The sequence below is a fragment of the Mercenaria mercenaria genome, chromosome 9 (assembly GCF_021730395.1).
Source record: "Mercenaria mercenaria strain notata chromosome 9, MADL_Memer_1, whole genome shotgun sequence".
Lineage (NCBI taxonomy): Eukaryota > Metazoa > Mollusca > Bivalvia > Venerida > Veneridae > Mercenaria > Mercenaria mercenaria.
This window is the reverse complement of record NC_069369.1, coordinates 61854397-61872347: the sequence shown is the minus strand read 5'-3', so window position 1 is coordinate 61872347 and position 17951 is coordinate 61854397. Positions and strand designations below refer to the sequence as shown.

Here is a 17951-nt window from a genome sequence, read left to right as displayed (position 1 = left end):
ATCCAAGAAACTGATTCTCGTCGGATATTTCGAGTATTTATTTCGCCAAAACCAGGATCTGTGTCCACATTTCTATGCTATTGAATTGCTCCAGATGGAAAATTGACCTTTGCTTTCTAAATGTTGACAGTTATGCTCTGCTGACTGAATACTAGTAGACAATCATTATACAATATTAACAATAATCGGGTTTAAAATAAAAAAAAGAATTAAAACTATGTAAATTAAAACAATGTAGACCTATATAATAACCAGAAAATATTCAATTTATAGAAAATATATTGAAATGAAAATGAATGTGTGTAATTGGCTGAAAACTACACTACTAATATAAAGCTAGCAAAAGAAAAACACTAACTGTACAGACAAATTATATACCTCAGTGCGTCCGAGAAGAAGAACAAAGCTGCGTCATCCACTAAACCATTGTCACATCTACAGCATGACATCTTAACGTGTGTATGTACAGTCAACATCAGTCGCGCTATCTTCACCATCCACTAGACCATATTGTCATCTACAATGCGATATCTTTAAACCTGCTTGTATTCAACTTGAAAATTCTGCAAAGAGATGCATACAAAATAGAATAATATAACAAGCAACATACGCACCTGTTCGTAATAAACAGTAACCCAAATTTTGTCTGGTATGCATCTTCAATATCCGTCTGCGTCTTCATTCTTCACGTACCCCAATATTCTAGTGGAAAAAAGCAATGCAAAACGAAAGGAATAAAACAATGGCGCACTCTTACCAGTCCAAGCTGTCGTCTGCACATGATGCCTATTCGTCTGCATATATCTTGATATGTGTTTCCGTGTATCTAAAATTTGCTGGACAAGTAAAGTTATTATAACACAATATAATATTTAACTTATTCTAATAATTTTCTACAGTATACAAAGCGAGTAATAATACATTGGTAATGGCAGAAAGAAAACACCATGACGAAGAACCCAATACAACAAACAAAACGCACCAAATACCCGTTTTCAACAAAACAATACAACCATCAAGAATAAAACCGAGAAGACCACATTGAAACCACCACAGACACCTACATAACACACAAAAACACCACAACAAACACCACCACAAACAAACACAACCAAGTAGCCACTGTAAACAAAGCCCTGACAAAACAGCAAACACTAAACATACAGTATCACGAAGCGATAATATACAAGATAGATTAGGTGCTCTCTAAGTGCATTCAGTTATTTTACTTTTGTTTCAGTTTTGCCTGACATTCATTTTCAGGTCTTAGCAAGGCTTAGATTATTTAAAGCTAAGCCTGTAGCACTTGATCGACAGCTGGATTTCTCTCTTGCCAGGGACTTGAACGTCGGTCATCAGTTTATACCATTGCCTAGATGATGAGGTACGTTTCCATGGTAACACTGTTGAGTGTATAGATAGAGAAATGCATGTGTAAGAACAAAAACAAACATATATAATCTTAGTATTACCTTAATACAAACTACGCATCAAAGGAAAAGTAAATATACACACCCTTTATGCTCCAAAATTTGCTGTATAACTTAGAACATCTGAACGCCGGTCATCCATTTATACCATTGCATTGATGTGGACATGCGTTTCCGTGCTAAACCTGCTGTGTGTATAAGATATAGACAGGCATGTGTAAAAACAGAAACAAACATAACATAATGTTGCCAAAAGGAAGAAAAAGTAAACATACACACCTTATATGCTTCATCTGCTGTAAAACTTTGTGTATCTGAACGTCTGCAGTCCGTTTATATCATTGCCTTGATGTATATATACGTTTCCGTGGTAACCCTGTTGAATGCATAAGACACAGAAGGCATGTGTAAAGACAGAAACAAATGTATTATAGTGTTACAAGAAATTAAAAGTAAACATGCATACCATGTATTCTCCAAAATATGCTGTATAACTTTGTAGATCCAGACGTCGGTCATCCATCTATACCATTGCCTAGATGTATGTTTCCATGGTAACCTGTTGAGTGTATAGATGCAAAAATGCATGTCGCGGGCTTAGCGCAAAACGGTTGTAACTTGTATGAAATAAAGAAGTTACAACCGTTTTGCGCTAAGCCCGCGATGTGGATATATATCTATAGTGTGGCAACAAGAAAGGAAAAGTAAATATACTCACTTTTTGTACTCCAGAATCTGCCGTACAACTTTGTAGATCTTAATGTCTGTTTTCCATTTGCACCACTGCCTAGATGTAGAGGTACGTCTCCATGGTAGCCCTATTGAGTGTATAGATACAGAAATTTATGTGTATAAACAGAAACAAACATATCACAGTGTGGCCTAAAGAACGGAAAAGTAAATATACACACCCTATATGCCCCAACATCTGCTGTATAACTGTACATCTGGACGTCTGTCATCCATTGATACCAATACTTAGATGTAGGCGTAGGTTTCCATGGTAGCCCTGTTGAGTGTTAGATACAACAAGAACTGTCCGTAAGACAGCGCGCTCCACTATTCGGCGATTTGACAGTAAAATTAATATATATCTCAATAAGAGGCCTCTACTTTAAAAGGAAGATACACGAAGGGGCATAACTCTGTCAAGAACACAAATTAGAATTATTGTTATTGGGATTGTTACCACACATGCAGATGATGATGGTAAAGATATATTTTGAGTTTCAAGCCATTATCTTATATAGTATCAAAGTTATGTCCAGCAAACGAAGTTCGTTAAAAAAATTTAAGTATGAAAGGGGCATAATTTGGTTAAAAATACAAATTAGAATTATGGGGATTGTTACCACACATGCAGATGATGATGATAAGAATACATTTTAAGTTTCAAGTCTTTATCTTATATTGCATTAAAGTTATATCCAGAAAGCGAATATTGCAGAAAAAAAACTTTAAGTACAAAAGGGGCATAATTCTGTCAAAAATACAATTAGAGTTATGGGGTTTGTAACCACACATGCAGATGATGATTATAAAGAAATATTTTTAATTTCAAGTCATTATCTTTTAAAGTACCATAAATATGTCTATAAACGAAGCTTTCGAAAAAATTTAACATGAAAATAATTCCAAGTATAACAACTTTGTGACCTTGACCTTAGGTATAATGGGCCCATCCCCTGCACATACTTTGTTTGTATGCTGAACAATATTTATGTGAACTTACAGTAACATATAAGCAACAGTAACAAAGATATAACTGAAAAACAAAGGTTGCCGAAAAACTTTAACCTTAAAAATAACCTAAGTATAACAGCTTGGTGACCTTGACCTTGGGTATAATGGGCCCAGTCCCTAAACATACTTTGTTTGTATGCTGGACAATGTTTATGTAAAGTTACAGTAAGATATAAGCAATAGTAACAAAGAAATGACAGAAAAACAAAGGTTGCCGAAAAACTTTAACCTTAAAAATAACCTAAGTATAACAGCTTGGTGACCTTGACCTTGGGTATAATGGACTCAGCCCCTACACATACTTTGTTTCTATACTGGACAATGTTTATGTGAAGTAATAGTAAGATATAAGCAATAGTAACAAAGATATGACAGAAAAACAAAGGTTGCCGAAAAACTTTAACCTTAAAAATAACCTAAGTATAACAGCTTGGTGACCTTGACCTTGGGTATGATGGGCTCCGCCCCTACACATACTTTGTTTGTATACTGGACAATGTTTATGTGAAGTAACAGTAAGATATAAGCAATAGTAACAAAGATATAATAGAAAAACAAAGGTTGCCGAAAAACTTTAACCTTAAAAATAACCTAAGTATAACAGCTTGGTGACCTTGACCTTGGGTATAATGGACTCAGCCCCTACACATACTTTGTTTCTATACTGGACAATGTTTATGTGAAGTAATAGTAAGATATAAGCAACAGTAACAAAGATATGACAGAAAAACAAAGGTTGCCGAAAAACTTTAACCTTAAAGATAACCTAAGTATAACAGCTTGGTGACCTTGACCTTGGGTATGATGGGCTCAGCCCCTACACATACTTTGTTTGTATACTGGACAATGTTTATGTGAAGTAACAGTAAGATATAAGCAATAGTAACAAAGATATAATAGAAAAACAACAAAGGTTGCCGAAAAACTTTTAACCTTAAAAATAACCTAAGTATAACAGCTTGGTGACCTTTGGTATAATGGACTCAGCCCCTACACATACATTACTTGTATACTGGACAATGTTTATGTGAAGTTACAGTAAGATATAAGCAATAGTAACAAAGATATGACAGAAAAACAAAGGTTGCCGAAAAACTTTAACCAAGAAGGGTCACGCCGACGCCGACGCCGGCGAGTAGTATAGCCCCCCTATTCTCCGAATAGTGGAGCTAAAAAGGCATGCTTAAGAACAGAAACAAATATTAATTCTAGTGTTGCTTTCAGAAATTCCAGACAAAGAAAATAGGAAAATATGCATACCGTTTGTGCTTCAGATCTAGCAACACCTTTGTCCATGATCTGTATGTTGTGCTTGATCTTTGCCACTAAAACACAACTTAAAATGCAAGAAGAAAAACATGCTTTTGTTAAACTTGAATGCCTCACTTGCCATAAAACTGTTTATTAAAACATGTTTTCATGACAACATCACTTTTATTAGACAAATGACTCAAAATCAATGAAGGCAATCCATGAACAATATTACAGAATCGGTCATTCATTTATAGCATCTATATCAGAATGTAGATGTACGTTTCCATAGTAACACTGTTGATTGTATAAAATACAGAAAGGCATGTGTAAGAACAAAGGCAAATATAAATCAGTTTTGCCTTAAAAAATCCAGACAAAAATGGGGAAAATACATACATTTAATATTCCATATTTGAAAAACACATCCAACCGTGATCTGTTTCTTTGATCTTGAACTTTGTCACTTGAACACAACCTACATAGGAAGAAAACAGAAACATAATGTTGCTCTGTCTAAATATCTTCTTTTTTGTTTTGTTTTGGGTTTAACGCCATTTTTCAGCAGCATTTCAGATAACCTAACCAGTGTTCCTGGATTCTGACCGGTGCAAACCTGTTCTCCGCAAATAACTGTCAACTTGCCTACATGAATTAGAGGTGGAGGACGAATGATTTTAGACACAATGTCTTTCATCAAAATTTGAAATCGTCACGGAGAACATATGCCCCAGTCACGACCCCGCGATCCGTAAACCTACGCCCTCCCTTTCGAGCTAAGCGTGCGGGCTTATCTCATTTTGTATTTAAAACTATTCTAAAGTATTTACCAATCTGACTAAAGTACTTGATCTTCTAAACGAAGATCTGAGAACGGCCTATTCACATTCGTCTTCTGTATATTTTGGATTTCCATTATTGCTATTTTTATGTTATCCAATCAGACGACTTGTTCGATTGTCAAAGGATAAGAAAAATATGCGGTTATTCCAGGACTCGAACCCGGGACCCCTCGCTTACAAAGCAAGTGGCCTACCGACTGAGCTAACCGGCTATCTGATACATTACGACATAAGAATTGTAAATATCAAAAGTCAATGCTACATGTAGATTTGCAAGATGTTGTAAGCTAGGCTCTGATTGGCTAGAGAAAGAGCCGTCAGAACGAGGCAATGAATAGGTCGTTTTCAGATCCTATGCGTAGCGTAATAGGATATGTACTTTAGTCAGATTGAAGTATTTACTTCCATGGCAACGCCTCGACAACCAAAAGTAATACTAAAAATCAAATATAGGTCAAATATTAATTTAGCTGAATGTCGGTCATTTTATATCATTATCTAGATCTTCGTTTTTCACAGTAACCTTACTAAGGGTATGAAATACAGAAAGGGATGTGTAAGAACAGAAACAAATATTTATCGTAGTGTTGCCTTTAGAAATATCAAACACAGGAAGTAAGACAACATACGCACCTTTTTAGGCTACAGTAGAAATCTGAAAACACGTGGACCCATCTATGATCTTATATACACCACTTTATCTCTGCCACAAAGACACAACCTAAAAAGCAACAAGACTTTGTTAAGGCATCGCCACAGTCACAACTCAGTATCAGTTCATATTTTCAGGCCGAGTATTTTTCTCTTGAAAATTGCACTAAAGCCTTAACAGCTGGTCAAATTATCATCAACATAAGAAGCATATGATGATTTATAGTACATATGCTGCTTGTAAAATGTTTGAGTCTCGTTTAGACCAAAAGTTTACCCCAAAATATTGAAATTGTATGTGCAGTCAAACTTCAATATAAAAAATATTACAAAGACAAAATTTAGTTAATTTCATAGTACAATATGTATACTGCAAACTCTTATGGATTTTTGTCGAAATTGTTCCTGGTTATTGCATTAGACACAAAAAGACAACCCCATGTAAATTTAATTTAAAATGTTGTTTGTACATGCATTACTGACCACAGGTAGCCAGGTAAACCTATACATAATCCTATAATATCGCCTGTTTATATACATGTAAATTATGTGTGAACAGATAACACAAATTGGATAAATTGATAGTGTTGGGATTTTTGTGTATAATTCAGTAATCAGGTAAAATTTCAAAATAATTTCCGAAGACTTTATTCTTCACGGTCTACTTTACAACTGGCTGTAATTATCTTTGAAATGTATTGAATATATATTGAGTTTGACTGCACGTAAAATTGCAAAATTTTGTCATAGAAAAATATCGAATAAAGGCATAATACAGGTAGTGAAATGAACATCCTTTTCTTACATATGTTCACATAGATATTTAAAACATAATTATGACAAATTTATTGACTGTATTGTTACGATTTAGTCATCTTTTATTTTTATGAAAATTTGCATGTAAAATTTTGAGTCAAATGGCCGCCACTGTAGGCGATGCCTTAAACATAAATGTCTCACTTGCAATCAAAACTGTCAAAGTTATTTTAAAACACTTGTTTTCATTGGAACAACACTTATACAAAAAGCTTGACAATCAGTAGAAAGACTCACAGTCTATGTAGATCAATCGAGAACAACCAAACTTACAAAAAAGATTCAGGACTGACCGTTTTCACTTCCAGGATAAGAATTTGACCAAAATATTTTTGTTATTTGTCAAAATACGCTGTAAAAGCTTCATTCAGTAAGTAATAAGGAAGTTTCAAATAAACATTTTCTTCGAATTTTGTACAATGCATTTTGATGATAGACAGGGGTTGGGGCAGGAAGCTATACCATGCGTCCCCAAAAACACTTTTTCATGGGTGCAAGGTTGTTTGCGCGATCAACAATGTTCCCATTAAAAAAAACCACACATTTGCACAAAGCATAATTTGGCTGTTTCCATAGTTATTATTCATTTCTGTATTTCCATAGTTATCGTTCATTTCTGAAAATAGGAACATGAACACGATAAAATTTGATCATATCTACCTCAGTTTGAGCATAATCATGTTCTCTCTCCCGATGCTTTTCACTCCGAGTTAATCAATTATAACTATGAAAATTCTGATGTATTATTCTTTTTTATCAATCCGCAGAACTGAAAAAGCAGTGGCATTAGCTTTTTCTCTAGAAATAGTTTCCACTGTTTACACTACAGTCGAATTTGCACGATTTTTATCACAGGTAAAAAAAAAAACATGTGGTAAACAGAAAATGAATAACTAATAAATATAACGGAAGAAAAGAAGAACGACAGAAACAGAAAGAAAATAGAGAAAAAAATAGAGGAAGAAAACATGTACATACCATTCACGTCACTTTAAATATCCATGCCAGCGCCATCAATAACAATATGTAGTCATGAAAATCACGTGCTAAGTGAACTGAACATAGGCATTGCCCCGGGAAAAACGTGTTGATTGATTTACAAAGGATGAGTGAATTGTGTAAGACTGTGTCAAACATGTTTTGTTCGAGTTCATTTGACTTACCGGGTCGTTGAACCGCACCGCTGTGCTGTGTAACAATTTATGCCTTCCTCATTTACCAAGTTGATTTTTCTTACGTTACATCATTTATGGAGAAAGTTTATACAAATGCCAATTAATCTTGATGATGATCTACTATGGCCAGTGACTGTCCATCAATCACAGTTGCTGTAGGTCATATGACAATAACTTTAACTGTGTCGGTGTAATGAAGTATTTCGACCCCCATAGAATAACGACCCCCCGGTCATTATTCTATAGAAAAAGTGACTCCTTTCCTATAAAATATTGACTCCCCTTATAAAAAAACTGACTCCCTTTGAAAACTCTATAGAATAATGACCCCTCCAAGTAAAATACTGACTCCCTAAAGATGACTCCCTTCGAATCTCATAGAATAACGACCCCGGTTATTATTCTATAGAAAAAGTGACTCCTTCCATGTAAAATACTCACTGCCGAAATTACTACATTCGAACTCTCGTACAATATCGATTCCCGGACATAATATATTTAAAAAAAGTTACTCTTCCCGTGTAAAACACCGGCTCCTAAAAATACTTTCGACGATAATATCTATTAAAAAATGATCCCTACCAAACCTAACGGACAATTTTACTAGATCTACAACTCTAATACCCTCCATTGCCAATAGTTAACATTTTGATTGTACTATTACTACTGGTGCCGCTACTTCTATTGCTATTACTATATGTACTTCTTCTTCTTCTACTACTACTACTACTACTTCTACTACTACTACTACAACTGCTACTACTGATACTACTATACCTGCTTCCACTAATACGTCTTGTACATCTACCTCTTCTTCTCCTGCTGCTGTTGTTGCTGTCACTTATTCCTCTGCTGCTGCTGCTGCTGCTGCTACTGCAACTGACACTACCACTGTCACTACTACTACTACTACTACTACTTTCTATTGTTGCCGCTACCGTACTTTACTGCCACTGCTAAGTATTGCAACTTCTTTTAATACTAAGTTCTATGCTAGCAGTTTCTTGTGCAGTTTTCTTCTGAAGAATTACTTCATACCGAAGTTTGCAGGGATTATTGACACTGGTGTGTTTTGTGAACGTATTGTGAATTGTTATTTTCCTGAAAAAAAATGTATACACCAAGATACAGCGTCTAGAAATAGAATCCCTACGGACAAGGACAAATCTATATGCCCCCCTCCCCCGAGTGGGGGCATAAAATGCAGCAATTAGGCCTTAGATACATGAGTTATCACTAAATTTGACCAAATGACCGGGGGTCGTTTTTTTATGGGAGTCAATATTCTTCGTGAGGTTCAGTTTACTTCACGTGGGGGAGTCATAGTACTATGATCTGGAGGTCATAATACTATGACCGGGGGGTCACTTTTTCTATAGAATAATGACCGGGGGGTCATTATTCTATGGGGGTCGAAATACTTCATTACAACGGCAGTGACTGGCCTCCATAGCAAAACGCAGCCGAAGTTCACATGTACAATATATGTACCACAGGTGCCGGATGTTTATACCCTATACCATATAATAAGATATGATATTTGTGCAAAAGATCTGGATTGAAAAACATCTGGTCAGCTTCTCTTTTCTATTGTTTCTATCACATGGACCGGCTGGACGTTAAAAGACACATTAAGCCGGTTTCTTTTCAAACAAGATTTTCAACTCCGGGATGACACCTCATCGCTTAGGGGTAATATAAGATCTGGCCGTAGCTGAGGTTTCGAAACTTAAAAAAGTGATTTTTTTCGTGGTGCGCATCGGCACACATGCGCTTACATCATCTTCCGCCCCTTCTTTAACGTTGTTGATTTATGTGCATTTAGTAAACATGGGACGTAATCTTCTCAGACTGATGTCAGTGAAAAAAAAATGTGCACGCTCGGTTTACGGAAGACTTAAAGAAGTTTAAAAGCATACTTGCGACTTTTCATAGCATACATAACGCATTGAATAACGTAGGTACGGCTTTTTAAAGCATACATGCGCCTTAAATAATATACGCGCGACTCTTTCCTTTTAGCCTGACGTAAAAGCTTTGCTACGATTCTCAGCACTCACATATAACAAAAAGTACCAGTATATTGAGATATTCAAGTTTTCTTTCTTTTTCTTGTCCATAGGACACCTCCGTAGTCCACAATGTGTTTAAACAAACATACGGAAACGTCAATTTTGATATTTGTATAAAATAATTCGATTGTTAAACGGTTCCATTTAAACACTTAGTTGCAAGACTAACAGGAAAACAAGCTGTGCTTTGGAATAATCGGGGTTATATTTTTTGTATCTGTCTCCTGTACTACAGCAGGTGAGTAACTTTGATCTTCCTTCACCAAAATTAAGGTTCACTGCTTGATATACGATTTTCATGTCAGTGTTCTTATGTGTGATTGACAATTTATCGACAAGCCACTCACTTTGTGTTTTATTACATGACGTCATAAATACATATTCGCAGGTTTCATGTCTTCAAATTTTGACTTTAACACAGCACACCAGTACTGAGCTATTGATAGGTCAATATTACAAACTATAGACCGGTGATTTATACAAAGAGTCATGTAATAAATATCTTGATGTGGTGTGGTAGTAGGTCTTTTTTTCAAATTACGATGATATTTTTATAGCTCATAATTTGTGTATTTTCGTTGAAAAACTTTTACCTGTGAAACAAACAGAAAAATAGGAAAAAAATCTCAAAACTTCAAAAGGTTTTACAAAATTTGTTGCTTCTATGCTATTAAACACAGATATTCTGAAAGTTCTTTAAGGACTTGACAAAAGTTTTAGCCCAAGTCATCGTATATCTCATCAAGACTGGTTTTAAGCATAACGTTTATCATAATCATCTACTGAATTCTTCAATAAGAACAAAAAAGCTCGTTTACTAGTTTACATTTTTTCTTTAAAAAATCCACATTTATCTTACAGAAATATTTTAAACAACAAATACGTAAGATACGTAAAACTTTTTTTCTGGTAATTTCGGGTAACATATTAACTCCATATCTACGAAAACCCAGCACTGCCATGTTAAGTATAGTCATACAGGGAAGTTTCTGAAATAATTCGTAAGAGCACACGAACATTTACGTCAAATTTTAGACCTACTTTATTTCCTTCATAAAATATATTTACTTTTAGTATTGTTTACTCAATCAATTATGAACTCTTCTGTCAAAAGAAAATGCCGAAACTAAACTATCGATCTTTACTGAAATCATTAACTCACTCATTAAATATCTAAACAAAGTAAATACTGGAGGACGGATTGTCTTGAAAAGTATTGATTCTGTCAGGTCCGAGGTCAGCAATGTCACTTTTCTGTTGGGAGTATTAAACTAGTAAATGCCTTTTTTGGTGTTTTTTTTTACAACAGTGTAACCATTTCCTTGCCAAATTTCTATGTTAATCGTGAATTTAATGACTAAATATGAACAATGTAGACTATCATTATCAAACTGCACAGATGTGCATGTAGACACATACACACAATTACAAAACAATCATACATTTTGTAATAACTATTGGGCAAATATACATCGAACTATAATAACATCTAGGAACAGAACTGAAACACATTTTTAAGGTCACTAATTATAGCAGGGACGATCAGACTTTTAAGGAATACACATAACTGATTACAGTGTTGCAAATCAAAATAGGCTGTAATAGCCAAATCCTTTGAGCATGACATATTTTGATTTTGATCTAGAATAGTGATAACTTTTACAGATTTACCGAGAGCTAAGTAATATTGTATTCGGCAATATAATAGATTCCTTTCTCAATAATTTTCCAAGTATCATAAATCATTGAAAAGTTTTTTAACTTCTTGTGATTATCAAAAACATCTATCAACGTTTTATTATTCTATTTCACTTCTTTGTGGTGATCAAAAATAACAAATATCCAAGCTTTTACTTCCTCTAAATTCTGATTTTTAGTACAGCTAATTTATTTGTGAATTCCATTGGTGTAAAATCTTTAATGAAAAATCCGTCATCCAGCGATAAGAACACTGTCTCGTATATAAAGTGCTTAGTTTATTGGTCAGCGGGCACACCGTCTGCTCGAGTTTATACTACACCAGTTGTTCTATGTGCTGCCATTTGAGAACTATTTTCTTTCGGCGGAGTGCGAAATCTATGATGGTTATCAAATAATCGATTAAGCCGAAATTCGTATATGTATTATAGTGGTTCCTCTGGACGGAATTGTCCAAAAGAAAATAGTTCCATTCTCATAAGTCCCATTCATAGCTGTTCCGCTGACTGGGATCGCCAGTTAACTGTAGTACTTTTTTCTGGTTCAGTCTATTTTCTTTTCATCAGTGAGTACTGAGTTGAAAGTCGTAGAATCAGTGTTGACGATCACGACATGCTGCATTAATATCGGATGAATATTGACGTTCCGTTTTCTACAAAGACTTTGATGATTACTCATAAGGTACATGACGTAAAGTGCGTTTTTACGTGTCATACAGCGGCACAGTATATAAGATACGTCTTTTTATGCTCCAGAATACGATAACCCTAACTGCATTGTGGACAAAAATCTTGAACCATCCGCCGTTGACAACTATGTTGACTGTAGCAGTGATGTAATGGTTCAGATGGGAAAGACGGAATGTTGTCAAACTGACGCTGATGTCGGCTGCTGCGAACCCGGTGGAAAGAAAGTACTTCCACTCATTTGCACGTAGCATTGATAAAAAATATATGCATGATGTCAAAATATACTAGTCCATTTTATGTGAATCTACAAATGCCTGTGAAGCGGAACGATGTGAAGCCGTTCAAAGCTCTGTCCGTACAAAACTCCCTATCCGGATATTAATGATTAAAAGAAAATAACGCGGCTTTTCAATCGATGTAAAAAAACACTCTCGATGAGCGTTTTCCGGAGAGAGCGTTCTGCGGTTCAAAAGAAGGATACAAATAACTCGACATACTCTGAGTTTACTTGCTGGGAATTTCATTAAGAAAAGTGCTTTTTGCTTCAAACATACATTTTATGAATTTATTCCATGTTTTATGTCCAAACAATGACTTTCCCATGGCATCTAGAAGATATCCAGATATCCAAATAGGTCTGAATCATCTATATGTACGTTATTTGAAAAATGATAAATATTTTTGTTGGGCTTAGAATCGCACCGAAACAATTTTAGGTCAAATGGAGACATCTCAAGCTTTTGTTGGAAGACGACCCTAAATACCCTTCTAAGCAGTTTTAAGCATGGACGGGCACATGTGTAGAAGCAACGATCTTTAATAAACCAGCCGGATGGCTTCCTTTCTTCCTTACATGAAGAGTTCTACATCCCAGGCGATGTTTCAAACCCTAACTGATGAGGGGAATGTTATTCAAAACCAGTGACCTTTACCACTCGGCCACGGAGGCTACTAACGGGAAATATGCGAGTAAAATTATAAATGAATAACTTCAAAAATACGAAGAGATATTTTTGATGTGCGTATACTTAGCCAGAGCAGCCAGAGTAGCCAGATCTCTGAGTTTCTAGGATTTTAACAAGTTCTGGCTACTCTGGTAACCAAGATTTCATTTGCTCTGGTTACTCTGGCTGGCCAGAATAGCCAGAGTTTCTAGGATTTTAACATGTTCTTGCTACTCTGGCTGACCAGTGTAGCCAGAGTAGCCAGAGTAACCAGGCCCCGTGTTCACAAAACATTTTCAGTCTTAGCTGAATTTGATTATGAAACTTAATATGTAATTTCTATCTAAATAGCATGTTTAAATCTGAATTTCAAATTAATAACTATTCTCAAGTGGCTATTCAGTATTTATGGTCAGTTTCAGTTGGAATTTAACCTTAAAGATTTCGTAAAATTGGTATTAAAATTTCAAACTCAAACTGTGCGGGCCAGGATTTCATTTGCTCTGGTTTCTCTAGCCAGAGTTCAGCCAGAGTTCAGCCAGAGTAGCCAGAGTAGCGATCCACCAATTGCAAATAGATGTAAAGAACTGACAAAATGTGCATGTAAAACAATGTTGTTCTAGGTGTAAATGCAATCGTTTTGGACTCCCGTTTACAGATTTATACAGCTGCAAATGTGACAACTATTTGGCTAAAATATAAAGTCTTGAGACATGCCTTTTAGGGGAAACAAGTACAGTAGACCTGCATTGTTTCACTTATGACACAAAGCAGGTCTTCTGTTTATCAAAATTGATGTGTCTACATGGATTGCTATATACACTTTAATTTTAAAACTGTTTGCGTTATATAAAGCTGGACAACAAGTTCTAATCAAGCAGTGACGGCCATAAAAGGAAATAATTGAATAACATCACAAAACCTTAACGTTAAAATTTCTAATTTTGAAAGGGGTATAATTTTGTTAACATTCATGTCAGAGTTATGGAACTTGGTTTTATACAGTGCCTAATGGCCATGAAGGCCTGTGTGAAGTTTCAACCCAATAAACCTAATAGTTTCTGAGAAAAATACTTAATACGAAGTCCTAACATTAAAATTCTATGTTAAAAAGGGAGATAATTTTGTTAAAATCTACGTCAGAGTTATGGAACTTGGCCCGGTACAGCGGCTAATGACCACAGAAACACGTGTGAAGTTTCAGCCCAATAAACAGAGTAGTTTCTGAGATAAGTTCTTGACATACAAACTTAACTTTGACCGCCGCCGTCGTCATCACCGTCCAGCCGGAAAAGCTACGCCTTAGTCCGCCGTCAGTTCCTAAAGTCGCAGGCGAGACAAAAACTGTCCTTCAACACTCTAAATATGTTATTCGACTATAACATTAAATTTGATTCAACTAGGAACGTCAGTATTAATGGCAAATTAGTTCTTTCACATAAAACGGCGGCAATCTTGAAAAAAAGACGCCATATTGGATTTTGAAACCTGTCTTTTGTGTCTCAAAAATAGGTTTTGCACACTCAAAACATCTTAAAAGATATCTTTTCCTCAAAATTGACAAAAAAAAAAACTCGGTTTAGGTCTGTCCAAGTCAAAAACAAACTTCCTGTGGCGGATATCTTAAAAAACGGCCCCCATATTGAATTTTCAAGTGGCTAAAGGGCTTTTTGAAAGAAGGAGGCTCAGACGAGTACACATCTATATCTACATCTACATGATACTTCCAACAATCATTAGCGATTATGACTGGAAGGCGCTTGTCTGGGCAGTGTTAAAAAATGAGAAAACTCATTAGGTGCAAAGAATAAAAATTACTACAGGTGCTAAGTTAAAAATATAGTGAAGGAAGTTACGGCATATGTACAGTAGCCAGCCGCTCAGCAAATATGTTGAGGCTGGGGCTGGACTGTACATAGTGAGGAAGGCCATTCCATAGTCTGATTGTACTGGGGAAGAAGGAGTTCATGTGGTATTGAGTACGGGACAGTGGAATTAGGTAATTAAGGTTTCTGGACGGAGTTAGATGGTTATGGTCGACGCATACATGATTCTTCGGATTTTGTAAAAATAGATGAGAGAAGATTGTATGCGCCGTTGTTCTAAAATTTGCCAGTTCAGGGTGTTAATCATCTGGGTTACACTGCTTGCATAATTATAGTCGTTAAAGATAAACCGTGCAGCTGATCTTTGCACTTTTTCGACTTTGTATGAGAGGGACTTTTGCCAGGGGTGCCAAATGGATGAGCAATACTCGAGTTGTGAACGGACATAGGTGTTATAGGCCTTTTTGACCTTTGTTTTGGGAGTAGAAGTATCTTTAGGGGAGGGTTTGAAATTTGGGGTGTCTGAGACTGACCTAACTGACCGATCTGGTCAGTGACTCGCATCTAAAATGGTAGAACTATAATCTAATTGGGAGTATTTGTTACTATCATTTAGGGAGTCAAGGGATTCAATTAGGGAGTAGGAATAATTTGCCAAATTTCATGCTTGCATCACCAAATGCAGTATTTTCCCGAATAAATGACTTAATCTGGCCAGCTATTTGGGAATATGCTGCTATTGAAGAATCTGAAAGATGCCTACCTGGCATCATTGAGCATTTTGAGAAATTCAAGATGGCGTCTAAGATGGCCGCCATAATCCGAAAAATATATATCAGCGGTGCAAGAAATAAGTTACAAATTGCTATTTGAGGATTGATTGTACTTAAAATGATTCAAATATCAATCAGTCAATCAATATACCTTTATTGATTGATTTAGTCAACCTAAGATGGCATCCAGGACGAGTGGAATCCAAAATGGCTGCTAAAATGGCCGCAACAATTGCCTTATTTGCATATTGTAACAAGGCAGTCTGAAAGACAGCTAAATCCCCCGCCACTGCTATGGATACTGAAAGGGTAAACCTTTGATTTTAGCTGTGACCTTGACCTTGAACTGACATGGCTGACTCATGAATTCTGCACAACGTCTTGGTGAAGTGATCATTTGACCCAAGTTTCATGAAAATCCTTCAAGGGGTTTAGGAGATACAGAGCTGAAACCTTTGACCTTCAACTGTGACCTTGACCTTGAGTTGACATGGCTGACTCATGATTTCTTGATGAGGTGATCATTTGACCCAAGTTTGATGAAAATCCTTCAAGGGGTTTAGGAGATACAGAGTGGACATAAAATGGAAGGCTCAAACCTTCGACCCTTAGTTGTGACCTTGACCTTGAGCTGGCATGGTTGACTCATAATTTCTGCACATCGTTTTGATGAGGTAATCATTTTACCCAAGTTTTATAAAATTCCTTCAATGGGTTTAGCGGACACGAAATGGAAGGCTCAAACCTTTGACCGCCAGTTGTGACCTTGACCTTGAGCCGACATGGCTGACTCATAAGTTCTGCACATCGCCTTGATGAGGTGATCGTTTGACCCAAGTGTTGATGAAAATCCTTCAAGGAGTTTACGAGATATAGAGTGGACACAAAATGGAAGGCTCAAAACTTTGACCCTAAGTTGTGACCTTGACCTTGAGCCAGCATGACGGACTCATGGGTTCTGCACATCGTCTTGATAAGGTGATCATTTGACCCAAGTTTGATAAAATTCCTTCAAGGGGTTTAGGAGATATAGAGCGGACACAAAATGGAAGACTCAAACCTTTGACCTTGAGTTGTGACCTTGACCTTGAGCCGACAAGGCTGACCCATATCATATTAAAGTAAATTATCAAGAACATTCTAAATACATTGTTTTATTTATATTTGTCTATTTTACAAAGCATATGTTGTACAATATTGCTGCTATTATTAAGTAACATTAAAAGTGAAATAAAACAGCTTGTTTGTATTCATAAAGGTATGTTTAAATGTGCATTGCAATGAAAATGCCAGAATAATTATGTGAAGTTCTTTTCACCTAACTGCCTAACGCACGTTCTTTGTTTGTTCATTGTTTCATTGATCAGCATTGTCCTGCTGACATTTACAAAACATCGTACATGAAAATCGTGCCTGATTACAGCCGCACCGCTGTGTTAAACATGGGTTGTCACTCGCGTAACCACATTTTATTGTCTTCAGTACTTCTGGTGGTGCCAAAGCTACAGTGGGTGCTACTGATACAGGTACCAAAGTCTTCATTACCTCGTTCCTGGTCAGCCAGAGTAGCCAGAGTAACCAGGATTTCATTTGCTCTGGCCACTCTGGCTAGCCAGAACAGCCAGAATTTCCAAGATGCCCGTTGGTTCTAGCTACCCAGAATAGCAAGAGAAAATACAGTAAAACCTGTTGCGAAATGACCCTTTTGGTACTCTCAGGGTTGATTTTTTTGTGTTTTATGTATCAAGTGATTCATAAAACGGACTTCAAAGAATTGTCTTATTTTTCAGACAGCAGCCAGAGTAGCCAGAGTTTCTAGGATTTTAACATGTTCTGGCTACTCTGGTCAGCCAGAGTAGCCACAGTAACCAGGATTGCATTTGCTCTGGCTACTGTGGCTAGCCAGAACAGCCAGAATTTTTGAGATACCCATTAGTACTAGCTACCCTGGCTAGCCAGAATAGCCAGAGAAAATACAGTAAAACATGTTGCGAAATCTACGTCTACATAAGTACTCCCAACAATCAATTGTTAAAAGCAT

At 36.2% G+C, this 17951-nt stretch overlaps 1 protein-coding gene and 1 long non-coding RNA gene across 3 annotated transcripts in view; both read right to left on the bottom strand.

The window, feature by feature from the left end:
• The window catches only part of LOC123547265 (sulfotransferase 1B1-like), a 134965-nt gene that overhangs the window by 56689 nt on the left and 60325 nt on the right, over positions 1–17951 (bottom strand). The gene's annotated exons all lie outside the window — the stretch shown is intronic.
• On the bottom strand, positions 2–4918 carry LOC123559216 (uncharacterized). 2 transcript variants are annotated; one of them, XR_008372448.1, is made up of 6 exons: positions 4824–4918; positions 4434–4509; positions 2149–2248; positions 1516–1989; positions 379–563; positions 2–151 (listed from the first exon to the last, which is right to left on the bottom strand). It is a non-coding gene; the product is annotated as an uncharacterized LOC123559216 (long non-coding RNA). The 2 variants fall into 2 exon arrangements; XR_008372447.1 differs by having other exon boundaries at positions 379–1989.